The 22,574-nt window shown below is 39.1% G+C and overlaps 1 protein-coding gene across 1 annotated transcript in view; it reads left to right on the forward strand.

Moving 5' to 3' along the window:
• LOC139725154 (sarcospan-like) overlaps nucleotides 1–22,574 on the forward strand; it is a 246,651-nt gene that overhangs the window by 65,933 nt on the left and 158,144 nt on the right. The gene's annotated exons all lie outside the window — the stretch shown is intronic.

Consider the following 22,574-nt stretch of genomic DNA (forward strand, 5'->3'; position numbering starts at 1 on the left):
ATGCCATGCCAACAATCTCTTTATCAGGGTGTGATGCAGATTTATTCTGATCGTCAAAAACATGATGACAATAGTTGTTGTAATAGTGTCGGTGATTATGGTGATGATGATAGTACAAAGCAGTGAAAAGTAATAGCAATGTTGATGATGTAAATGACAATGATAAAGTTTGTAATCTATGATGATAATCATAACTCTAACTATTGATAATGAAAAAAAAAACCAACAACACATATTTAGGTACAAATCAAAGGAAAAGTTGTGCAATCACAATGGCATTGCTTTATCTAATATGCATGCATATGTTGTCATTGTCTCTTTGTTGAAAATATATAACCCTTCTAAGTGCCGTTACTCTCACTTTATGTTTGTTGTAAAAGAAAAAAAAAACTTCTGTTGTTCTCTTTGATTTGATACACTTTTTTCCTTAAAGTCAACTTAAACATAGTGCGGAATTGCACTTTAAGCGATTTCAATTGATTGCTCTGATGAGCCATTGATCTCAAGGTGTGATCTTACAGGACTCAGATGTTCAGTGCTCTTACACCAATCTGCCAGATTAACCCCATGTTCAGACAAGGTCCCACATCTCGTGTTAAATTCCTGCACCACAGGAACTTTTCTCTCCCAAATCATAGTGTGCAAGATGCTCAGGGGGACTTTTCCCAGCGTCCCCATGAATAATTCTCGGGTCCGGGGACAAACTTAGGGGAGACGCGAGTGCCCTTGGGCCTGTAATTGAGGGTGCCCAGTTGTATTCATCAAATGTGCACATGTCTCAACTCTGATGTCAAATGGCATGGGATGCCATGCATGGCCCAACCTGCGATTGTCTCCGCATCTTGGGGGACAGTTGATAGTAGTGCGGATGGTCAGTCAAAAAAAAAAAAGAGAACAGATCTTTACTGATTTTCCACAATACATGTGACCAAGTCGAATGCAAAGTGCCCAGACAATCATTAAACCCATGAACTACTGTGTAAGCTGCTGTTTTTGCCAGGATTTAATTCTAGTGAATTTCGCGAATCAGTGTTGGACCGCAAATTCATCAACATGCGAAAATGTCACCATGCGCAATGCTACTAGTGCACTTACAGTAGCCTCAATGTCAAATCACGAAAACAACATCTCGCCAAAATGGCTGTGACCTGCTCATTGGCAAAAATATCTGTATGCGAAAATAACAGCGTATACACCATGCTGCAGCTGTATAAGGCTTTAGTACAGGGATGTAGATTTTCAAGCAAAAACCTGATTTCAGGCTCAAGTATCAAAGTTCAGGCCCTCATATATGTGAAAAATACCTTCATGTAGATGTATTTTAGGCCCTCTCTTCCATACCAGCTGGCATCCCTAATAGTATGAGGGCTTCTACACTGGCCATGCGTGATTTCCTGTATGAACATGACAACGAGAGTGCAATTAATTTGAGAATGAAAGGGGCTTAGGAGGGTCGGGAGGCTAACAAGGATGCTGTAAACATGCAGATTTTGTAGGACTTGCCTATTTTAAATAAACAAAAAGAGCTTACTTATGGCTATGTAGGAAGCATACACATCATACTGTGTGTATAACCCAGATGTATTTCTTTCATCGAACGATACGCTGAAGGAACCATACCAAAATGTCTTGATGCATCAGATAGTCTTTACTTCTTTTTATTTTTCAAAATGACCTCAGCCTAATGTATTTAAGTTGGTAAAGCTAGTGATGTGTGTGTGTATGTGTGTATGTGTGTGTGTGTGTGTTTGACTGTCTTCATGAGCAGTTTTGGTATTTTGACTCAAAGAGAGAGAAAAAGAGAGAGAAATTGATAAACATATATATCTTTAGAGAAACATGCTGCATATGTCTCCTTGAATATAGAAAGTAAACCAATCAATTATTATTCATCGAATGTCTTATAAAACTGACATTCTCATTTCAGCCCAAGTTTTATTGCTGGTCATTCTCCCTTCAACATGACCATGTGGTTTAGCTTATTCTGCATTGACAGTCCTCTTTAGAAACATAATTTCTTTTTTTATCATTCAAGAAGGCTTTGTTATATGCAGGTATTGATAAATTTAGCATCAAGAGCATTTTAATTGCCTTCAACCCCGTGGGATTGCTATTTTGAACTACCATTGATGTTCGTATGCAGAGTTAATAGCTGGTGGCAGAGAAAGAGTTAAGTGAGAGTGTACCATCCTGTTCCATTGTTCGCTGACTACTTTAGCAGGGCGTTGACACGGCGAGACACACGAGTCCCGCTGGTTTTGGACGTCTCGTGTTGATGATCGGTGAGATGTAAAACGGTCGTTTTCCCCGTCTCCTGTCTCCCACTTGGGATTCACGGAGATTGCCATTCGCAGTGCCGGTATACTGGCATCACCGCCAAGGGACTTTAAAGGCGTCAACCCTAACTTTCTTTTAAATGGTATGGCTGTGGCCCATAGATCAGTGATGGTCTTATATTCTCAAAGTCTAATCATATTAAATCATCTCAATTTGATGCTAATCAAGTGCTAATACCATGCTAGTCTGATGCTAACCTGATGGAACTATTGCTCCTTGTGTTTTGCAAACTAAAAGCCTACATGTTCTGAATTCAAAGAATGATTTTCCTCTGTGCAGCTGTTTGTGTTTCTACTCATGTGATTGCAAATTATGGGAGGTTATCCGAATTCATGATTATTGATGAATATTGATTATTGAGTACGTATGAACCGACTTGATATAATAGAAATGAATGTCATCCATCGTTCATAATAATAATAATAATGATAATAGTAGTAGTAGTAGTAGTAGTAGTGGTAATACTAGTAGTAATAATAATGATAATGATCATCATCATCATCATCATCATAATCATAGTAATAATAATAATAATAATAATCATAGTAATTGCATTTATGTGGCCGTTTATACTGGTGTTTCGAAGCGCACTGGTGCTATTCATACAAAAAGACTAGAAAACGCAATAACATTAGGACAATGCGAAACCAAAATTACAGTCACAAAGGAAGAAGAAAAAAAATATATGTGATTCAGTGATACAAAAAGTAATAGCTGGTAAAAATAATGATGAAAATTCAACAAAATTCATAAAATTTCCCACCCTTAATGGATCCCACACCTGCCAGCATCCCATAAAATGTGATGCAGGTGAGATGGGCTAAGCAAGGAGGAGAACAACCCTTTAAGGCACCTGTGTGCTGGGGCCGAAGCGGTGCATCGTCGTCGTTGCCAGGGTTTATTGGATGGCCGCCGGGACCGGAAGAGATTCCATGTTCCTTGAGGGGGGTGCATTGATTGACATCCGGTTATCAACTCTCCCTTCCCTCATCTCGTGTTTGTTTAAGACTAAGTGATGTCCCAGTATGACCCAGCTCTCAGTAATGAGGATGACCCTACACCTTTTCTGTGCCAGGCCGGGATATTTGAGAGTGTGTACAAGACAATACTATGGGGTATTGTGTGCCAATCAGCACCCCAAGTACAGAGTGGCGTAACCCATTGAGGACGGGCTGATTTTGCTATTACACGCATTTCCCATTGACACCTGCCCGAATATTATCAGGACTCGTCTTCAAGGGGTTAATACGGTTGGATCTCCTTCAAGTCAGCTGAAGGTGAACTTTTATCTAGTGTTGAAACTTTCCAATTACCAGCTGTTAGACTTGATATTTAAAAAGGAGCCCAGTTAAAATATTCATGCTCATTATTCCTGCTCTGATTTGTGCGTGGTGTCAAATTTTCTCAGAATTTGTCTTCTTAGAAAGTCCTGATTAAGCTCTGTATTTGGTACTGATTCCTGATTTGAAACAAAAATCATGTCTCAAGAATATCAATACACAATTTGCATACAAAGACAACCCCCCCCAAAAAAAAACAAAACAAAACAAAATGACTGTGAATGCTTTGTAAGGAGACTGCGTACAGGTACAAGACTGCTTGAGCTCATGAATATCTCTGGATCTTGTGTTGTTCAGTATGTGCATGTGCAGCGAATGTTAAAGGGCTTAGCTTTCATCATATCCTGCTGACAAACTCGTTGCAGGAATTATTAATTTGATTAGATATGTACACAGTACCTGCACTGCTATGAATGATTAGAACCATCTCTGGCAATCGGGTGGAAGCTCAGTAATCTAGTGGATATGATGCCTGTCTAGCAATTAATTAGGAGGTTGTGGGTTTGAATCCCACCCAAGTACGTATGCCCATGGTGTTTCATCATGGCTACAACTCAAATGCTGAATCGGTGTTTATTTGCATTCTGATAAATGGCAGTTTGTCAATCAGTTGTAACATGATGCTGTGGTTTGAATGTACCTTGCACCTGGCGGATCCAGAGGGGGGCGCACTGGGTGCCCACCCCCTCTTTATTTTTTGTTAGAACCAAAGAAATAAAAAGAAAATAAATGGGGGCAGGGCACATGCACCTCCCTTTAATTTTTTTGTAACGCGCGCCTCCCCTTTACGGAATTCCTGGATCTACCCCTGCAATCAGTTCAGTACCTCAGTTAGATATATGGCATTACAGATTGATGTTGCATGAAAAGATCAGACAATTCAAATTCATGAAATTATTCTGCTGTTGAGTTTTTTTTTTTATTGCAATTGATTGACAAATTGCAATAAAGATCAGACACAGTCAGATAGAGGTCAGTCTCGTAAATTCACACAGTTTGCTTTCGTCTCGTGATAAGCAAAGTGTACATTCTCTCTTTTCTGGCTGGGCTGAATGTTGGCTTTAAGAAGAAAATAGTCGAAGAAGGATAGAAGGAGAAAGACAGCGAGACTTCTTTTTTTTAGTCTTGAAGCCAGTGTCGTGGGCTACGTGGGCTACGGGAGCCTTCTCTCAACTCCGCCTGACATTTTAGGCCCGAGGGTAATGAGAAATTGAAGCGACCAAGGGGGAAATGAAGTGTGACTTAAAACATCTGAAGGAATTCACGATCGGGGGGGGGGGGGGGGGGGTAATGGGGAGGGGTTAAGTTGGGTTGAAAGGAAGAAAAGGATGGTTAGGGGGAATGTAGTAAAAGACAGACATATTCTTGTTAACCTTGCCAGGAAATAACCATTGCCTCACCCCCTTCATCGGACAATCATTTCTGATTGGTAATTGCATTCCGCTAGAAGAAAAAAAATTACCCTTCCACCCCGTACTTAGAGCACCCAGTGTTGAAGCTGCTTGAGTACAGCACACATGTCTGAAATTAGGAGATTTCTTTGAAATGAGTCGACCCCCAGCTGATTTGTCTAGACATCTTGTTCGTTACAGTCCCATAAAGAGGCATGCTCAAACCTTGTGATTTCATTTTGCATTTTGAGGGGAAAATGTATTCCCCCCTTCCATTTTCTAGCGTAATAATGTGTGGAGAAGAGTAGAGTTATCACTAAAGACTGATAGGCTAAGACATAATCTCTATACATATATAGGTTGTACATACATGTACTTAAATACATATGATGTGTATGTTTATATAAATATGTATATCAGAGATAGAGAGATATTCATAAGTTACAGCTTGCATACAATATTATAAGCTATGTGTCGTAATGAAGTATACAGGAATATTTCTGTGTGGTGCCAGTTTGTAGTAACCCATGGATTGTAGGAATACATTGTAAATGGCTGATGCTTTGCTGGATTAGGTCAAAAAAAAAAAAAATTGTTGCATTGGTATAACCCGCCCAACCTAAAAAAAAAAAAACCCAACCCTGAACTTTAAAAAAAACAAAAAAACAAGGAAATACATCGTTTTTACCGAGAGAGGGCACGATACTGGTTTGCGAATTATAAAAAACAACAACAACAACAGCTGGTGTCGGAAAATGGCCGCTCAGTACAGCGTGTCGGCAACCGGCAAGTCCGGTTCGCAGATTTTATTTGATATTATTCGGAAAATCGATTTGTCTGTGGCGCTGGATGATTTAGCCCAGGAATTTGTTCGTTTGCATTCTGATTGGTATGTCGTGACGGCTTTTAAAACGGTGATATACATGTAACAAACTTTGGATGCAACAGACCCTCTCTATCGAATGGGGTTTGGTTAAATATGAGTTTTACACGTAAAATACAGGTAGCAAAAAAAAAATAAAAAATCCGCCCGCCCAACCCTATTTGAAAATCTCATGTTACGCCAATACAATTTTTTTTTTCTTTTTTTTTTGGGGGGGGGGGGGGAGGGGGCCTTAGTGTACAGATGTCTGTATCAAACTGTATGTAATATTGACATAGATAATCACTCTGATGTACCCTGCTAATCCACCAGTCTATGGATAACACAGCAGGGTGGGATATTTGCAGGGCGCTTAATGCATTGTTTATTTTCTCGTACTAGATATCAGGGGCTGATTTGAGAAGTGATGATTTCAGTTTTCAAATTGTTAGAAGTTCAGTGTATATTCATGTTAGCAGCAAAGGATATAAGGTGGGTGCATATTTAATACAAGTGTGCAAGACTTTGTACATAGTTACATGTACTTCTGACTTTCAGTATTAAAGTATGATGTATGATGTCTGTGTTTGCATATGTGTGTGTGTATCTCTCTCGTCTCTCTCTTTATATATAATTGTGAGCATGCGTTACACTCAGACATAAGGGTAATGTATTACAGCATCCCTGTGAATGTAACATGTGGGAATTGCTTGCATTCACCTGCAAATCTGCTCATCATTCCAATATTTTTATTTATTCATTTATTTATTTATTTATTCATTTTCCAAAATAACAACCTGTAGTGTGTTCCAATACTTGAGCACTGCTCAGCGAGTCTCTCCTATTGTTTTTTTTCCTTTCCCTGGATTTCATGCCTATGTTAGTTTCATGCTCGTTACTCACAGGAAACATTTTGTCACCTGACGGGAGGTGTACTTCTCTGGCTGATGTTAATCCTCTTTTCCCTCCCCCCTCACACGCTCCCGAGGGAGAACGCCGAAGTGTCGGCAAGAAGCCAGGGAGAACAACAGCAAGGCCGGGACTAGCTTTTCACAGCTCTGAGAATCTTAGCATTTTTTGTTTCTTTTCATGTATTTTCCTCACCAATCCTCTTCCTCATCCCTCGCTTACTTACATGCTCTTACTTTCTCACCTTCTTTGCCTATTTATTCGTCTTAAAGAGTAGACATTGATTAATATCACGCTGTAGTATTTGCATCAATCTGATCACAGAGTAGAAAATTCCATCCATGGAGCTTTAGGCACATGAACAGTGAAAATTCTCCATTGAAGCAGACTTTTAACCTGAGAGTGTTATAGTTGCTAAGCAACGTACAGCTCAAAAGTCACTTTAACCTTGCTGGATAAAGTGCATGCAGAGTGCAGTGATTTTTTTTTCCACTTTGCATTTATAAAGTTTGCTTGCATGCCTTGCAGTTAGAACCGTCGTGACACAAAACATCTACTTGTCACATACAACTTCCACTATTACCCAGATTACTACCCTACGGCCAGATTAAAATGCAGTGACTTGTATAACTTACAGCAAGCCCCCTCCTCCCACACACACATACACACACACATGTTGCTATGACACTTACTGTGTTGTTTGCTTCTGCTCAGGCAAAATAATAAACAAAACAAAACAAAACAGCAAAATGCCACAGCACACACACAAAAATTACTCCAGCGCACTTACATTACACTTTGCTATTGCATTGAGAATGAATGAAAATAAATGGAATGAAATGAAGTGAAGAGTAAGATTTCATACATGGTGGTGGGAGATATATATTCTTCAACCGCGCAAATTTTGTGACCTTTCCAAAAGTGATGTACGACCTTTAAGAGAATGTCTATGATGAAGGAGAGAGGGTGAGGGAGAAATTAATGCGTGGCAATGCTGATATACTTCCACTGAAATCATCGTTGATTCAGCCTGTGCTGGCATGGCATGCTTGATGTATAGTTTATGAACAGGGGTCATGCTCTATAAGTCTAATGTTAATGACAGGGCAATGTGTTTCATGTTTCCCCACGTGTCTGCCCTGTCTGATGAGCAATAGATGTAAGTTTAGACCCTGTGACCTTTTCAGTGAAAGAGATAGTGTCATCAGTTAAGGAGAGGGTACGGTGTTAACTCCACGTACCCTGTGCATTGTTCCAGCGCACTTCCAACTCTCGATACCAGTGATTTGGAGGTCCTTGTGACACTGGTGTATACACTATGACATACTCTGACTTTGTTTTACACAAGAAAAGACCACGCTCTATACAGAGAATGGCACTGTTTTTCATAATTTGACACCGTGTAGACACCAGGGCTAATATGCTTACACTGTGTACTCATTAAACACTTTGACAACTAGAAAAGCACTCAGAGAGTGCAGACCTCCACCGAGCCAGTAACTCATGTCGTAGATACAGCATGCAATTTCGCAATATAGAAGCCTTGCATGAGCAGAGCATGCGCTTTAGAGCGCGTATGCACACCTCAAATACGCGAAGCTTGAACTCCCAAGTTCTTTGACCCCATCTGCAAAAAGATTTTTTTTAAATCCTTCAAAAATCCATAAAAATTCCTGGATCACTACCAAGATTGAATCATCTGTTCATTGTGTCATTATAATCTTTTCCTGCAAGTTTTATTCAAATCCATTCCCATATTTTTTGAGTTATTTTGCAACCAAGGAAACCACGGCCGATGATCACTTAACCTCCTCCTTCCTTGGCGGAGGTAACTAGTTGATGAAGACCGTCATTGCTGTGAAGTTGAAGACGAGTCCTGAGTATACTCAGGCAGGTGTTTATGCAAAATCAGCCCATAACTTGCTTATATGGGTACAATGATGACTTTCTCAGTGACTTTGCTCAGGCAACACAATATGTTTTCTTTCTTGACAAAAATGGACCAGACATAAAGGAACAAAGTGAGGAGAAGAAAAAAAAAAAGAGAAGAGGGAAAAAGAGAGAATGAAGGGTCTCGGAGTACCTTGGGATATATATTTCTAAAAGGCTGTTCTTACAGTGTAGCATGCAAATTTGATTTTCTCCTCCACACAATAACACTGAAACCAACACTAGCTAGACTCAAGGGATTACTATACTCCAGAGGCCTGGATTTAAAAAAATAACAAGCAGTGTAAAAAAAGAAGAATCTTATCAGCAAATCTTGACTTGAAAGTAGAGCAGTAAACAAGAGGGATATTGTCCTCATTGCATCTCGGAATGATCCAATCCAAGACAACCCAACTCAATGCCACAATTTGATATCACAAAGGACTCTCCTCCATAATGTCCAAAAAACGGTTTGATTCCAGTGGACAACCTGTAGCCAATTTTGCAAGCTGTTCCTTGTAAGCGATATTATGGATTAGTCAAAGACACTGGACAGTAATCTATTGTTATTATCATTATCACTGTTATTATTATTATCATTATTATTATTATTATTATTATTATTATCATCATCATTATCATGATTATGATTGATTACGATGATGATGATGATGATTATTATCATTACTTTTGCTCTTGGTATTATTATCTTTATTATTCTATCATTTATTTATATATATATATATATATATATATATATATATATATATACATATATATTTATTTATTTATTTATTCATATTTTTATTTATTTATTCATTCATTCATCCATCCAGTCATTCATTCATTCATTCATTTATTCATTCATTCATTTGGCATTTCAGCATAAAATACAAGGAAAAAGTCATATTATATTATATAAAGAGTGTGGTGATTCTAAGCACAGAACAGTGGTTGCCAGGGGAGGAAAAGGCAAACTTAATCACTGGGGTTTGAGGTATGTATTCATGTCACTGCATAATACTACAGATGCACATGGGAACATCACAGGAAATGTGCTTGGGTAAAGATGATACATTATGAAGTGCTTACCTTGACCACCATAACCTCATGAAGGCAATACTTAAAGCACACTGCTATTATTATTATTTTTTTTAATTCACGAATGAGCATGGATAGTAATATTTTTCAGACTAGGTAGTAATCTCTTTCTGTGAGTAAACACAAGCAAGTCAACGAATTATAAAATAAAGTGGTATACTCTGTGGAACAGATGCTTACTCTACCTGACAGTTACACAAAGTTGACAGATTTGAGAACAGTTGCTTAAAGTCACAACCCCCCCTCCCCCACAGTTTTGTAAATTGATAAAGATATTCATGAGAACCGGTGCATTATGAAAGTGGAATTTCCTTTACACTCACCTGCAAAAAGCTGCCTTGGTTACCTTACCATGGTGTTTGTAGCATTATGTCCTCTATTGTTTCATATGACAGTTCCTAAAAAAAAGAAAAAAAAAATCTGCAAACTTTTCCAAAGATTTTACTTTCTACAACATGAAAGATAGATAAAAACTTAATATCCTTAACTTGTGCAGACTACTGTGGTCTTGAAGTAAATGTTCGTAGCCACTTTTCTCAAATGAAAACTGTACTTACTTTGCAGGTGTAAGCTTTAGCAACGCTGCACAAAAATAAAGGAGACACAAACGGTAAAACTGTACTACATCAAGACTACTTTTCATCATCCCTTGAATAGTCATGCTAGACAGGTCGATTAACAATCGAACAACTTTGCTACATTTCCTGGGGTGGAAATTGAATACCTAGTGTAGGTTGAGCGTGAACCCCCGTACATCAGTGTCTATACACTGTTCTTCCACTCTGTTGCTCTTTTTTTTTTCTTTTTCGTTTCCTGCGTTCTCACAGATCGTAAAATTGAAGGGGGGAAATAAAGTAAACTGGCTTTGTATTGCAGTCAGGAGACTGGAAGCAAAAGCTCTTTCCCATAAAATCCACTTCCACTTGTCTCTGATGTGGCAAAGTCTAGGCATCGTGTGAGACGGTTGGATAAGTTTCGGTGACATCCTCGTCAAGCGTGAAGTTACAGGTAGCATCCGTTTCCCGAAATATCCCCATCGGAAGTGGCGAGCGATGTTCTTTTGTTGCAGTGGGCTTGTCAGTGCTTGCTGTGAGTCTTGCCATGACAGACGTGACAAATGTTTGCATATTGATCCCTGTTACGAGCTTATCAAAAAATAAAAAAGAACGTTGTGATTATCAATGGGCTCACTTACCGGTTATCTCCTTTCATTGAGAGTCGTGTTCAGGACTTCTTAACCAAAAGGTGAAAATAGCCTATCAGCATAAATATCCTGCTTGGTGAATAACACTTTCAAAAGTTAAAGGTGCAAAAGGCATCTCCCAGTGACCTTGTAAAGGGATGATCCAAGCATTTATTTATCTTGCAAACATCGCTTGGACAAAGGATGTTGTTGCATTTTTGCGACAGATGTCCCTCGATGATCATATTTTTTGCTGAGGATCCTTCTTGTTGAAGCCCTCCGCAATGCTATTCCCTTGAGGGCCTCTGAATCCTCCTTAAAAATAGAAATTGTTAGCGCATTCTAGTCCACTTCCATTTCTGTATCTGATTGTGCTGTCTGTCGGTCATGTTACTATTGGGATTATATTTTAGAAAATCATTACATGTTGGGGAATGAACTTCTAAAAGCTAGGTCATTACAGAGTAAGGAGTAGCAAAGTAAGAAATGCAGAAAGCATCTTTAGCAGCATTTGTTTGTTTCCTTATTTTTAGAAATCAATTCCCCTTTGAGATCTTCAAAATGGTGGAATCACACGGTGGAATTACATCCATCGAAACTCTTCTGAACAACTAGAAGCATAAAAAAGGCTTGCTGTAATGATGAGACTAATTATTCTGTCTCTAGAACAGATTTCACAAAGCGGACTTTACTATAAAGCGAGAAATATTTGCGGCATGAGATTATTGTGAATTGGAGCCCACAGCCTTTTTTTGCGGCCTGAAATTTTTGTGAATTGGAGCCAATGGCCTTTTTTTTGCGTTTTTTTGCGGCCTGAAATTTTTGTAAATTTGCCACTGGCCTCCATTGCTTCTATAGTGGAGACAAGAACTTTTGTGTTCGTCACAAATTCAGGTTCTTGCAAAATGTATGAAATTATAATTTATGGTTAACAGGATATCTTTTGGAGTCTCTCATTTCATCTGAGGACAAGTGTGAACCTCATTTTGACATTTTATCTTATCTGAGAATTACAATCAGGTCTCATTTCACAATCTCTTAACAACTACTCCAATGCCTTATTCCCAATCTCAAGATAAAAAGTAAAGAAAAATGTAAGTATTAAGGCAAGTTTTAAAATGCCTTTCCCCTATTACTGCCAGAGTGATCTCGCAGATGATATCTTATAGTGGAATAACACGTGTGGATGTTGAATCAAAATACTCAAGTGTCTTCTGGCGTGAAATGGAGAAAAGATCATAAATTTCCCTCATTGTTTGTGATGCTTTTGGGGAAAACACATCTCCATCGAGTGAGAGCAACATGGTGACTTGGAACTATGTGTTGTGACTCAATGACTGCTGAGCATGCAGTTGTTGTTGACAACAATTAGTTCATATCTAGGTAAGATGAACCCCTTTTCTCCGTTCAGCTTAACTATCACCCAAACGCTCAAGGCATCTCCCTCCAGATATTTTACAGCTATGACTTTAAAGGAGTGGGATTGTTTTGGTTGAGATGGGGATTGTGGTTTTAACTTTTTGCGACCTAATCAGTACCCACTTAAATGAAATATTAAAGAGCATACAATTTTAAGAGGAATTTAAAGGTTATTTGATAAAAATCAGTTTGAAATAGCCAAGATATCTGAAAATGAAGTGAAGCTGATAAAAGGTGAGACAGACCTTTTATTAGGACCACTTTGTGTTGGTTTTGGAAATCTCAGCCATTTCAGAACCAATTCTCATCCACTAACCTTTGAATTCTTCTTAGAATTGTTGCTCTTTAATATTTTGTAAGTGGTTTCTAATCATCTCACAAAAAAGTTAAAATCTAATTCCTCCATCTCAACCAAAACTATACGATTCCTTTAGAAGTGTATATCTGACTGCTCAGTAATTATTTTTTCTTCTCCTTGCGTGCTTGCATTCTTCCTTTTTCATATTTCTGTTCTTTCTCCATATTGATGCATGAGGAGGAGGAGGAGGAGGAAGAGGAGAAACTTGAGAAACATGCATTTTCATGCTTTTTTTTCCACGGAAACAGATAATGTTCTTGTATTTCCCAAGAGGAATTTGAGAGGCAGAGGGCAAAAAAGAAGTCAAGCAAGTCCGGACTTGTGAGAAGTTTCTGGCTTCTTCTTTTCAAATCTGATTATTCAATGTCTCTGAGATCCTGATGGTTGGGGTCTATGCATTTTTTTTTCCTCTCCCGGATGTTTTTTGCGAGGTCAGCTTTGAGGCAGAATCCATCATTTGTTAAGGGGACGAGGATATCTGAAAAATGTATGAAAGACACTTGGTTGACTGTGAATGAAGACGACATTCCACATGGTGACCAACTGACATTTATCAGAATTCATGAGGGCGTGAAAAATGAAGCAGGCTTGTTCCAAGATGCCTTGGGGTGAAACTAGTCAGAGAAAACCATAAAACACAGTATGGTAATGACAAAACAGAAGTTTTGTAGAGAAAGTATGAGTAAAAATGCCCAATTCATTGTATAGGTCAAAGTTTGATCAGATATTCCACATGCCCAATACCCATGCTGAATTCCAACTTAATGAAGTCAGATGCTAAAGTAGGATGACTTTAGTGTGGGTGTTCTCAATACGATCATGCATCAAACATGAAGCCATGGGACTGAAAAGTTCAATGGATAGGTCTTTCTCCTGGAAAAAAAAAGAGTCAAGAAATGCTGAAGTGTGGTTAGATTTTGTCAAGATCTATTTTTCTCTTCATTTCTCTCAAGAACCCAGCAGTTGAGATATCACTTTTAAATGATGCTGTTATTGAAAGCAACCTTCATATTTCCTGCTGTTTTTCCCAAAATTTTGATTGATGAATGCTATATTATATCAGTCCTCTTTGTATAGAGAATGTAGTCACAAATGGACTCTGATGTCTTGGTACAATTTTGACTGTAGTTAGACTTGTTAAAGGCATTATTTACCATTTGCAAATGAAACAAACATCCAGCATTAATGTGAGTTTGGGATAGAAACAACCACTGTAAAAATTTGAACGCGTATAATCAATGTTAAGTATTGTTAAATAGACAAGATATGAACAGTAGTTATAATAAAAATTTTGTCAGACTACACAGTCTACAGTTATGGCTTAATAAGAGAAGTACTAATATCTCCTTGTATTTTGGGCTTTATTGCGAAAATTTTGTATGGTAGGATGTTTTGTGATACAACAGACCTACACATATGCATCAACCGTCATATCTTTAACATTGTTTAAATCACTGTTCCCAAAGGTAAACAGGACCTTTAAGATAAAAAAACCCCCGAATAGATGACCTAATATTGATATGTGTATGTTTCAAGGTTGGATAACATACTTCTAAATTGAAGCTAGCAAAGTGCGACTTGATAAAGAAATGTTGGTCGATGAAGCGCCCTCATACTGTGTTGCTAGTAGACGAATTTCACACTCGTTCGGTCCCGTGTCGCTCTCGGAATCACCCAGATCTGACAGACGGAGCTGCTGCGTGGGGTAATCTGGGAAAGCAGTTTACTGCTCCAACACACACATTTCCTGCTCCGAACCTGATGTCGGATGAGTCAAGTTTCAGAACCTCCAGTGCCTATATTTACTCCTCTAATGCAGCCCAATGACCAATCAACCGTCCACTCGCTGTCCTATATGGTCATCACTATTGCTCACTTCCTCGTTGATAAATGAGAAGAAAGTAAGGTAGAGCTGGAGATAGATAGAGAATGAAAAAGAAAAAGTGCAAAAAGAAATACGAGAGTGAGAGTTCTTCATCCAATAAAGTGTCATGATGGGGGGGGGGGTAATGAAGTCATGTGGGTTTCAGAAACCAATCACCTTGAATTACACTCTGGGGCTGAGCGGTCAGGCGGGGTAAATACATATGATGAGAGGACTGTGGGCCATCTGGGCTTGGCAATTGTCCATTCTTCTTTTGTGTCAAGTAGTATCTTTGCGCTCTTTCTCTCTCTCTCTCCCTTTATCTTTCTTTCTCCCCAGTTTTCTCTCTATTTCTTTCTCTTTGTTCTTTCTTTATGTGTATTTATCTCTCTGCTCTCTCTATCTTTTTTTTTTCTATTTCATATATCTCTAATTCTCCCTTCTATCTATCTTTTCTTTCTTTTATCTCCATCTCCTTTTCATTTGCTTCCTCCCATATCTCTCCTTTCTCTCTTTTATTATTTTCTCATTCTCTTTCTCTCCCCTCTCTTTCATTATTCTTATCTCTCCTTGTCTGTCTTTTTCTTTCTATCTCTCAATCCATCTCTCCTTCAGTGTCTTGTTTGACAGTCTGCGAGATTATTTGGCGGTGAGACCCGAGAGTCGATGTGGCAGTGCCCAACGTTGGGGTTTCTGGAAATAGCAGCGGCACAATCAAATTTGTTGAATGTTGGTGGAAGAGGGAAGGGAAACAGGGGGGCGATGTAGCATGCAACGTTTACCGACGGGTGAGACAGGAAGATGGTTGATGAACCAGTCACGTTTATTTTTGGCACCGGACGGATGATAGTCTCCGTGCCTTTTAGATAGATATATATATATATATCCACACTGACCCAGTGCTAAAGTACACTCTTTATGGTGACTTGTGTCCTCTACTCTAAGTTTTCCCCGGTGCCATTGTCAACTCATGTACATGAGGTGTCCCGAAGTTAAAGGAGTTGTCAGAAAATTGTAAGTTGTTTCTTCTTCTTTTTTTTCTTCTTTTTTTTTGGGGGGGGGGGGGATGGGGTCATTTCAAAACAATGAAATGTTACAGGGCAAGTCACCATTAGTATCCTTCATTCTACTGTCTCATAGCTCAGTATCTTACTACCAATCTTATATTATCAATATGAAATACATTATACACAATAGAGTCTGAATAAAAAAGAAAATAATACAGAGGCACTTTAGTAAACTTGTTTCACTGCACACTATGAAGGTATAGCTCTATGATATTAATTTTACAGTAAGTCATCCTGTTTTTTTAATTTTTTTTAAATGTTGTACACTCAGTTATGGAGATGCTATAGTCAAACCCATCTCCAACAACTGCTCAATCTATGCATGATATCTGGTCATTATAGACAGGTGGTTGTTATATGCAGGTTTTATACAATAGCTATCATGATGAATATCCTATATGTCCCATATATGATCACATACTGTACGTACAATACCTGGATGCTCCTGTGTATTCCACAAAGTCATTTGTGCAACCTAATCACCCCGCTGCGGCCTGTTAACAGTCACTGGTTACCATGCCCAGCTCTGGGTGGTCATTATGTATTGTTGTTAAGTCTTCCTGTGGAAACCAAGTCGGTGGTGACTTGTTGCGTTAGGCAGGTTGTTGCTATACACAGGTCATAACTAAAGCGTGTCTTTTTGTTTTTTAGTGCGAGGATTTCCATTTGGTCACTGTTTGCAGGTGGCTATTAGTGATAGATGGGCACTAAAGCAGGTTTGATGGTGTATGTGACCCTGCATCACAAAACCAACAAAAAGTTGCCAGACATGGATTTTTAGGTAAGGGCAGATTCTGAAAGAACAGAATGTAAGCTTTAAAGTGATGTATAGCTCAATTCAAGTGAACTCTCCTAAGCTATATAAACTATCGGAAAGAAAGCACCCACCCTGGAAAAGTATGGACTATTAGAGAAAAGAGGCTGTGAAGAATAGGGTTTATTCAAGGGCTTATAATCTAACCAAGCTGTGCTCTGTGCGAGGAATGGGACAAAATTAAGAGGTAAAACTCCATAAAAACAACAATGAAGTGATTGGTTGGCATCGATTCATCTCAAGAAATGATGGTGTAGCACTAGGCAAGAAGTTTGCAACTCCTAGTGCTAGTCCCACTCTTCAATGAAACAATTATAGCTGATATTAGGCATGCTCTGTTAACACATTCTATTCATGAGTTATACATCATCCGTTCAAAAGTTATTAGAGTTGAAAGTGAAGAGTGTGTAGAGGGTTCTTTAGAAATGGACGAGGGGCCTCTAAGTCATACCTAATAACACTACTCTACAACAAAAAAATTGTTGGAGAAAAACTGCTGAAAACACACTTTCTGATCCATTTTATGAATCCAAACTTAAGAATAGTGTAGAAGAAGAATCACTCTTTCAGAAAATCTAAAAATCTAAAAATTGACTAGGTTGACCCTTTGCATCTATTTTGAGTCATCACATGAAATCAGGGCATACAACTTTTTGTTGGTTTTATGAGGCACAGTCACATATATATATATATATAAATATATATATATATATATATATTTATATATATATATATAAATATATATATATTTATATCAACAACAAAGACAGCTAGTCTTCTCTCCTGGAGAATTGATCCAAATAAAATGCATAGCCTGGATTCCAAATTTTTATCTTACTTACAGCTGAAGAAGAATACTGAATGTAGTTCTATACCTCCCCCATCTGCATCATCAGCCTAAGATATGAACCTACTACAGAGAGTATAGTATGTTCATCAAGTTTAATTGTCCTTAGTGGAAATAATTTTTCGTGTGTGTGTTAAGTTAGCTCCTAACCTGCTTCTTATGACGTTTTGGATACCAAGTTCCTGCCATCAAAGGTTAATATTTGACAATGATTAATGATGAAAAAAAAAATTGTTACTTATATGGGGCTATGTATACAGTGAAAGTGGAAGAAATTACAAAATGGGAACAGTGCACTAGAAACAAGGATACGTAAATTTGTTCATGGTGTTCAGTACTAGCCAGATGTGAGTTGATGTATAGAGGAATTATTAATTGAGCGTAGCTCCCTACAAATGAATATTTTCACTGAATCTCCGAGTTTTGTTGATATCGTTGTTGAATTTCTGTGATACCTTGCAGACCTTTCAAGGCACTGAGGATTAATCGCTTTGGCCTCTGATATTTTCAGCAAGACAGTGATCATCTTAGGCCTCCACCACTCAGTTTCACTTGATGATCCACAATCAATCCAATGGCGTGCCATTTGAAATGCATACGCTGAAACCTGATATTGGACAAAAATGATACATATCTCAAAAGATATCAAAATATCTTGATGTATATGCCAGACAGTTCAAAGCCGTGCGGCATTGTTTGAACCCGGGACTGTCTTCCAATCAAAAATGAATTTCTGAAGTGCACAGCTTACCATATGTCATGCATTTTCCTTCAAGAGAGAGAAAAGTAGTAATGCAACCCAACTATTGATCCTCCTATTTAACAAGTAGTCCCAGTTAAATATCATGGCATACAAAACAGGGAAACTTGGATTTGAAGCCATGGCAAGTGAAGACAAGTCTAAACTCATCCACATTTGTTACAAAAAAAAAATGGGAGCTGACAATCATTATAAACATGCCAGACCAGAAAAAAAGTTATCTGATTTGTTATTATGAAACTGGGGAAATCTGTCCCGAAATTGATCAGCTATCAAATATAAGCATCATACAGCAGCTAGTCATGATATACAAGTAGAGTTCGGCATGAATGAAGATTTCGTGTACCAGTTGGAACCATACTCAGAATAGTTGTCTAGTTATTGATTTTTCTTTTTGATATCATTTCATTTGTTTTCCTATTTTCCAATTGGAGATATATGTAAAACAGGAGATTCCCACTGAGTATAACTGTAGGTTCAAATGGATACATTGGTTTCTGACACAGTCTTTGGCACAGTAATTCATCTGTGAAGAGAGTCTATGGTGTCACCATGTAAAAAGCCTCAAAAGGACTGCTTGTTCTATGTCTTGTAGCTCTACCAAGAGCAAGATTGACTGAAGTTCTAGGAACTGAGTAGCTGTGACTGTGCTACTCATTCGCCTTTCACACACACACACACAAATGGTTGCCATTTCTGTGCTAAATTCAAGAATCTGTGTGGACCACATCTTTGATGTCCAAGGTGTTGTGTAAAACAAATAATAGTGTATGGTCTTTGATAGTGCAATGGAACAAGATTTTGCACTCGATGAAAGATGAGGCACATTATTCAACTCAGCTTTGCGTCATAGAATAGAGTGGTTCAGTTGTTCACCTCATGCAAATTTTTGTACCATCGCACTCGTGACCGTTCACTATTTGTATACTATAATTATTTTGTTCAGGACAAAATAATCACATGCAATTCTTAATGAATATGCATTTACAGGTTTATGTATGTGTCCATGTAAAAATGTATATGCACAGTGAACATAGTGTACATCTGCATACAGATTTGCAGTGTGTGAATTCTGTTCAGGAATTCTCGGGAGTATGAAAAGCAGAATGGCATCTCATCTCATTAAAGGATTGAAGGTGATATGTAACAGAGTGCGGCAAAACATCACGTACTACGGCCACAGTTTGTGCATGATTAATGTGAATCCAGTAATAATGTGCCGCACTACATCAATCAGTATTTTCCCATACGCACTCCCCTTTTTCGTGTGCTACGTCACACTCTCGGTGCTCCATTGGTATGAGATGATTCCTTCCATCACGGGCATCATTAATAATGAAGTTTAATTTGGCTCGTCAGGTTGTTGAGCGGCCTGTCTCGTCTGTTTTTCCATTGTCGTTTCACACTGGAGTCTGGTGTACTTTCAGGTCATATGGCTGATGTGTGGACTGCAGGTTTTGCATTATATAAGGTGTAGGATAGGAAAACAAGTATTAACGATGAGTATTTCGAAATTGTTTGTAGTGATGATAATGCTATCAAACCTCATTCTTACAATACAGAAATTATAGACAATACTTACATTGTGTGTATATGTAAAAGTATAGCTCTATTTGTTAGATACCCAATGAATTTATCCACCTAAACTAATGGTCCAGTTGATATAGAAATTTTGTTTTTCTTCAGTATGATAGAGAAAGAGCCCAACTGGAGTACTGAAAAAAAATCAACATGAAGAAATATAAACATACTTTCCATTAAAACTGTAGTACCAGCAATGTTCGAATAGTTCTGCAAGGCACAAATAGGATTGCCATTTTCAGCCAGTATGTATTCGGAAGGGGTGAGGAGGTGTGCTTTATCAGACTGAGCTTGGAGCATTCTATCGACAAAAACACATGCATATAAGAGTGTGTGTAAGTTCGAACGTAAAAGTGTGTGTGTGTGTATATGTGAGCGTTTCATTTCCCAATCTTCTCAGCGGTCCTAGAGTGCTCGATGCGGAGCGCGGTGGTCTAAGAATACCCTCCCGAACTCTCGGAGGCGAGATCTGCGATGCCTCCCGGGCCTGATTTTGGTCTCTTCATTTCCTGCAGAGTTGAGCCCGGCCGCGGCAATTAGTTTGATTTGACAGATCGCTCCGGCGGGAGACGGGAGCTCATGTGGAGCAGAGTGTCCGCACTTCCTGTCGTCAGCAAACGTGGGCTCCCCAGCTAGAAAGATTGGTTCCATTTCCACATATTAAATGTTCGGTGTATTGTCAGCTGATTGCTTGGAGGTAGTAAACTAAAGTCTTTTGAAATGAGGAAGGGGGAGGGTGATATCCCATATATACACTGTAAGTATGTGTATATATTATTGTATCTGTCCTATATGCATATTACATATGCATGTATGTATATGTGTGGTGAATGTGTGTGTGTGTGTGTGTGTGTGTTCGTGTGACCTTCTTTTGCATTAAAAAAGAATCTGTTCTATGACCATGTTTGAGTTAGTTGCACTGTTAGCAAAGGACATTATATTAAGAATTATTGAAATTCCTTGTCAGAAGGATGCCGTTTTCCAAGGGTTTTTTGTTTTTGTTGCTGTTGTATGTGTGTTGACATTCAGAATTGTGAGAATTGAACTTGTCCTCAAACAGTCACTGGGTATGTCCTATAAACTGGAAATCTGTTTAAGTCATCTGTATTTTTACAGAAATTTCGATGATTGGAAATAGGAGAAAAAGACAGAAAAATAATGTTGTATATTGCTCTTATCCTTTGCTTCTTCTGCTCCTGATTTGCACCCATCTGACCCAGTACAAGAGATTTGCCTCACTCTTTCAACATCACTCTTTTCCTCTCAGCAAGCACTAAGTATGCATCTCAGTGAGTGTGTGTGTATGTAATATATGCTTATGGTTGTACGTTCCAGCCCTGAGACAAAATTAAGGAATAATCCACTCCTCATACCATGTCATCCTTTTTATACGTCCATCACATGTTTCATTGTTTTATTTTTCGTCATATAATTTGCATAGAGACCTGCCTAGTGCTGTCGTGGCAACTGCATCATGTATGCAGGGGCATACATTTATATACGTATAAGAAACAAAATAAAATTAGACAAACATGAGCACTCTTTTTGCTTTCTTATTCTCATTTTCCTTCTCTGTCTATTTCTCCATCTTGTTCTTTTTCTCTGTCTCATGTCTTGCTTCATAATTTTTTTTCAGGGGGTGGGATAAGGGGGGGGGGGGGGGGGGTTCTCCCAGTGTTATTTCTTCACTTTGTCCCGGTACAGTCCATCGATCCATAACACCTTTTATCATGCGTGCACCCCTGGCCGGCCCGGAGCTTTTTAGTCTGTCAACATACTCGTGTGCTCCTTTCTCAACTCTACAGGCTGATGCACATATGTAGTCTCGCTCCAAGACCCTCTTCTTGTCCCTGTCTGAGTTAACCTTCTCGTTGACCTTCCCTGGTATCTTTTTCTCTCCCCCTCCCTCCCCCATCTTTCTCTCTCCCTCCCTCTCTTCCCCTTCTCTGCTGCCACTCCTTGAAGTAGCCGCCATCCCCTCCCATTTATCTCTGACACCTCAAATCTATCTCCTATTCACTCGTGGTGAGCCAGTTCAGGTTGCAACTTTATGGGTTCATTATGTGAGTGATCAACCTTTCCTATCCAGCTTTCACTCATCTATCTCCCTCTCCTTCTCTCTCTCTCTCTCCCTCGCTCTCTCAATCCCTCCCTCTCTCTCTCTCTGATGCCAGCTCGTGCGTAGCACACACACACTTGATCCCGTCCACTCGGTATGGGGTTGCCGGGGCGCGAGCGTGATTCAGTCATTCCGCGAGGCAGAGGTGCCGGTGTGTGGACGTACCCTCATCACCGCTCTCTCCTCTCTCTCTCCTCCTCCTCGAGTCAGCTTGGATCAAATGAGGCTGTGTTCCTCGCTCTCTTCTCACCCTCCTCCGTGCCCATCTCTCCGTTTCTCTCAGTCTCTCTCCGTCTCGTATACTTACACACACTCACACAACCACTCCTGACTATACAGCGTACACACACATACATTCTCTCATATTCCATCCGTCTTTTCTATCCCTCTTTTTTCTCCCTCCATCTCTCTCTCTCTCCATCAGCAAGGAGATGCCCAACACCCCATCTCCCACCAATATTCCTATTTCTTTTGCCCCCGGGGCACAGCTCCTCGTCGTGGGTGCGAGCAGCCCACTGATTGATTCCGTGTTAAACTCAATTTGAGGACTCGTTGACGGGGGGCTTAAGCTCATCCTCATCTGCACACAGAAGCACTCATCTTATTTTTTGGTCATCTTCCCAAGGATGCGGGGAGAGGAGTAATTCTGGATTCAGCGGCGGTGCTCCTCCTCTTAAAGTATCTGCCTCCCGG

This window comes from Diadema antillarum, unplaced genomic scaffold (assembly GCF_040938485.1).
Source record: "Diadema antillarum isolate AM-2024a unplaced genomic scaffold, OU_Dant_1.0 seq00000017_RagTag, whole genome shotgun sequence".
NCBI lineage: Eukaryota > Metazoa > Echinodermata > Echinoidea > Diadematoida > Diadematidae > Diadema > Diadema antillarum.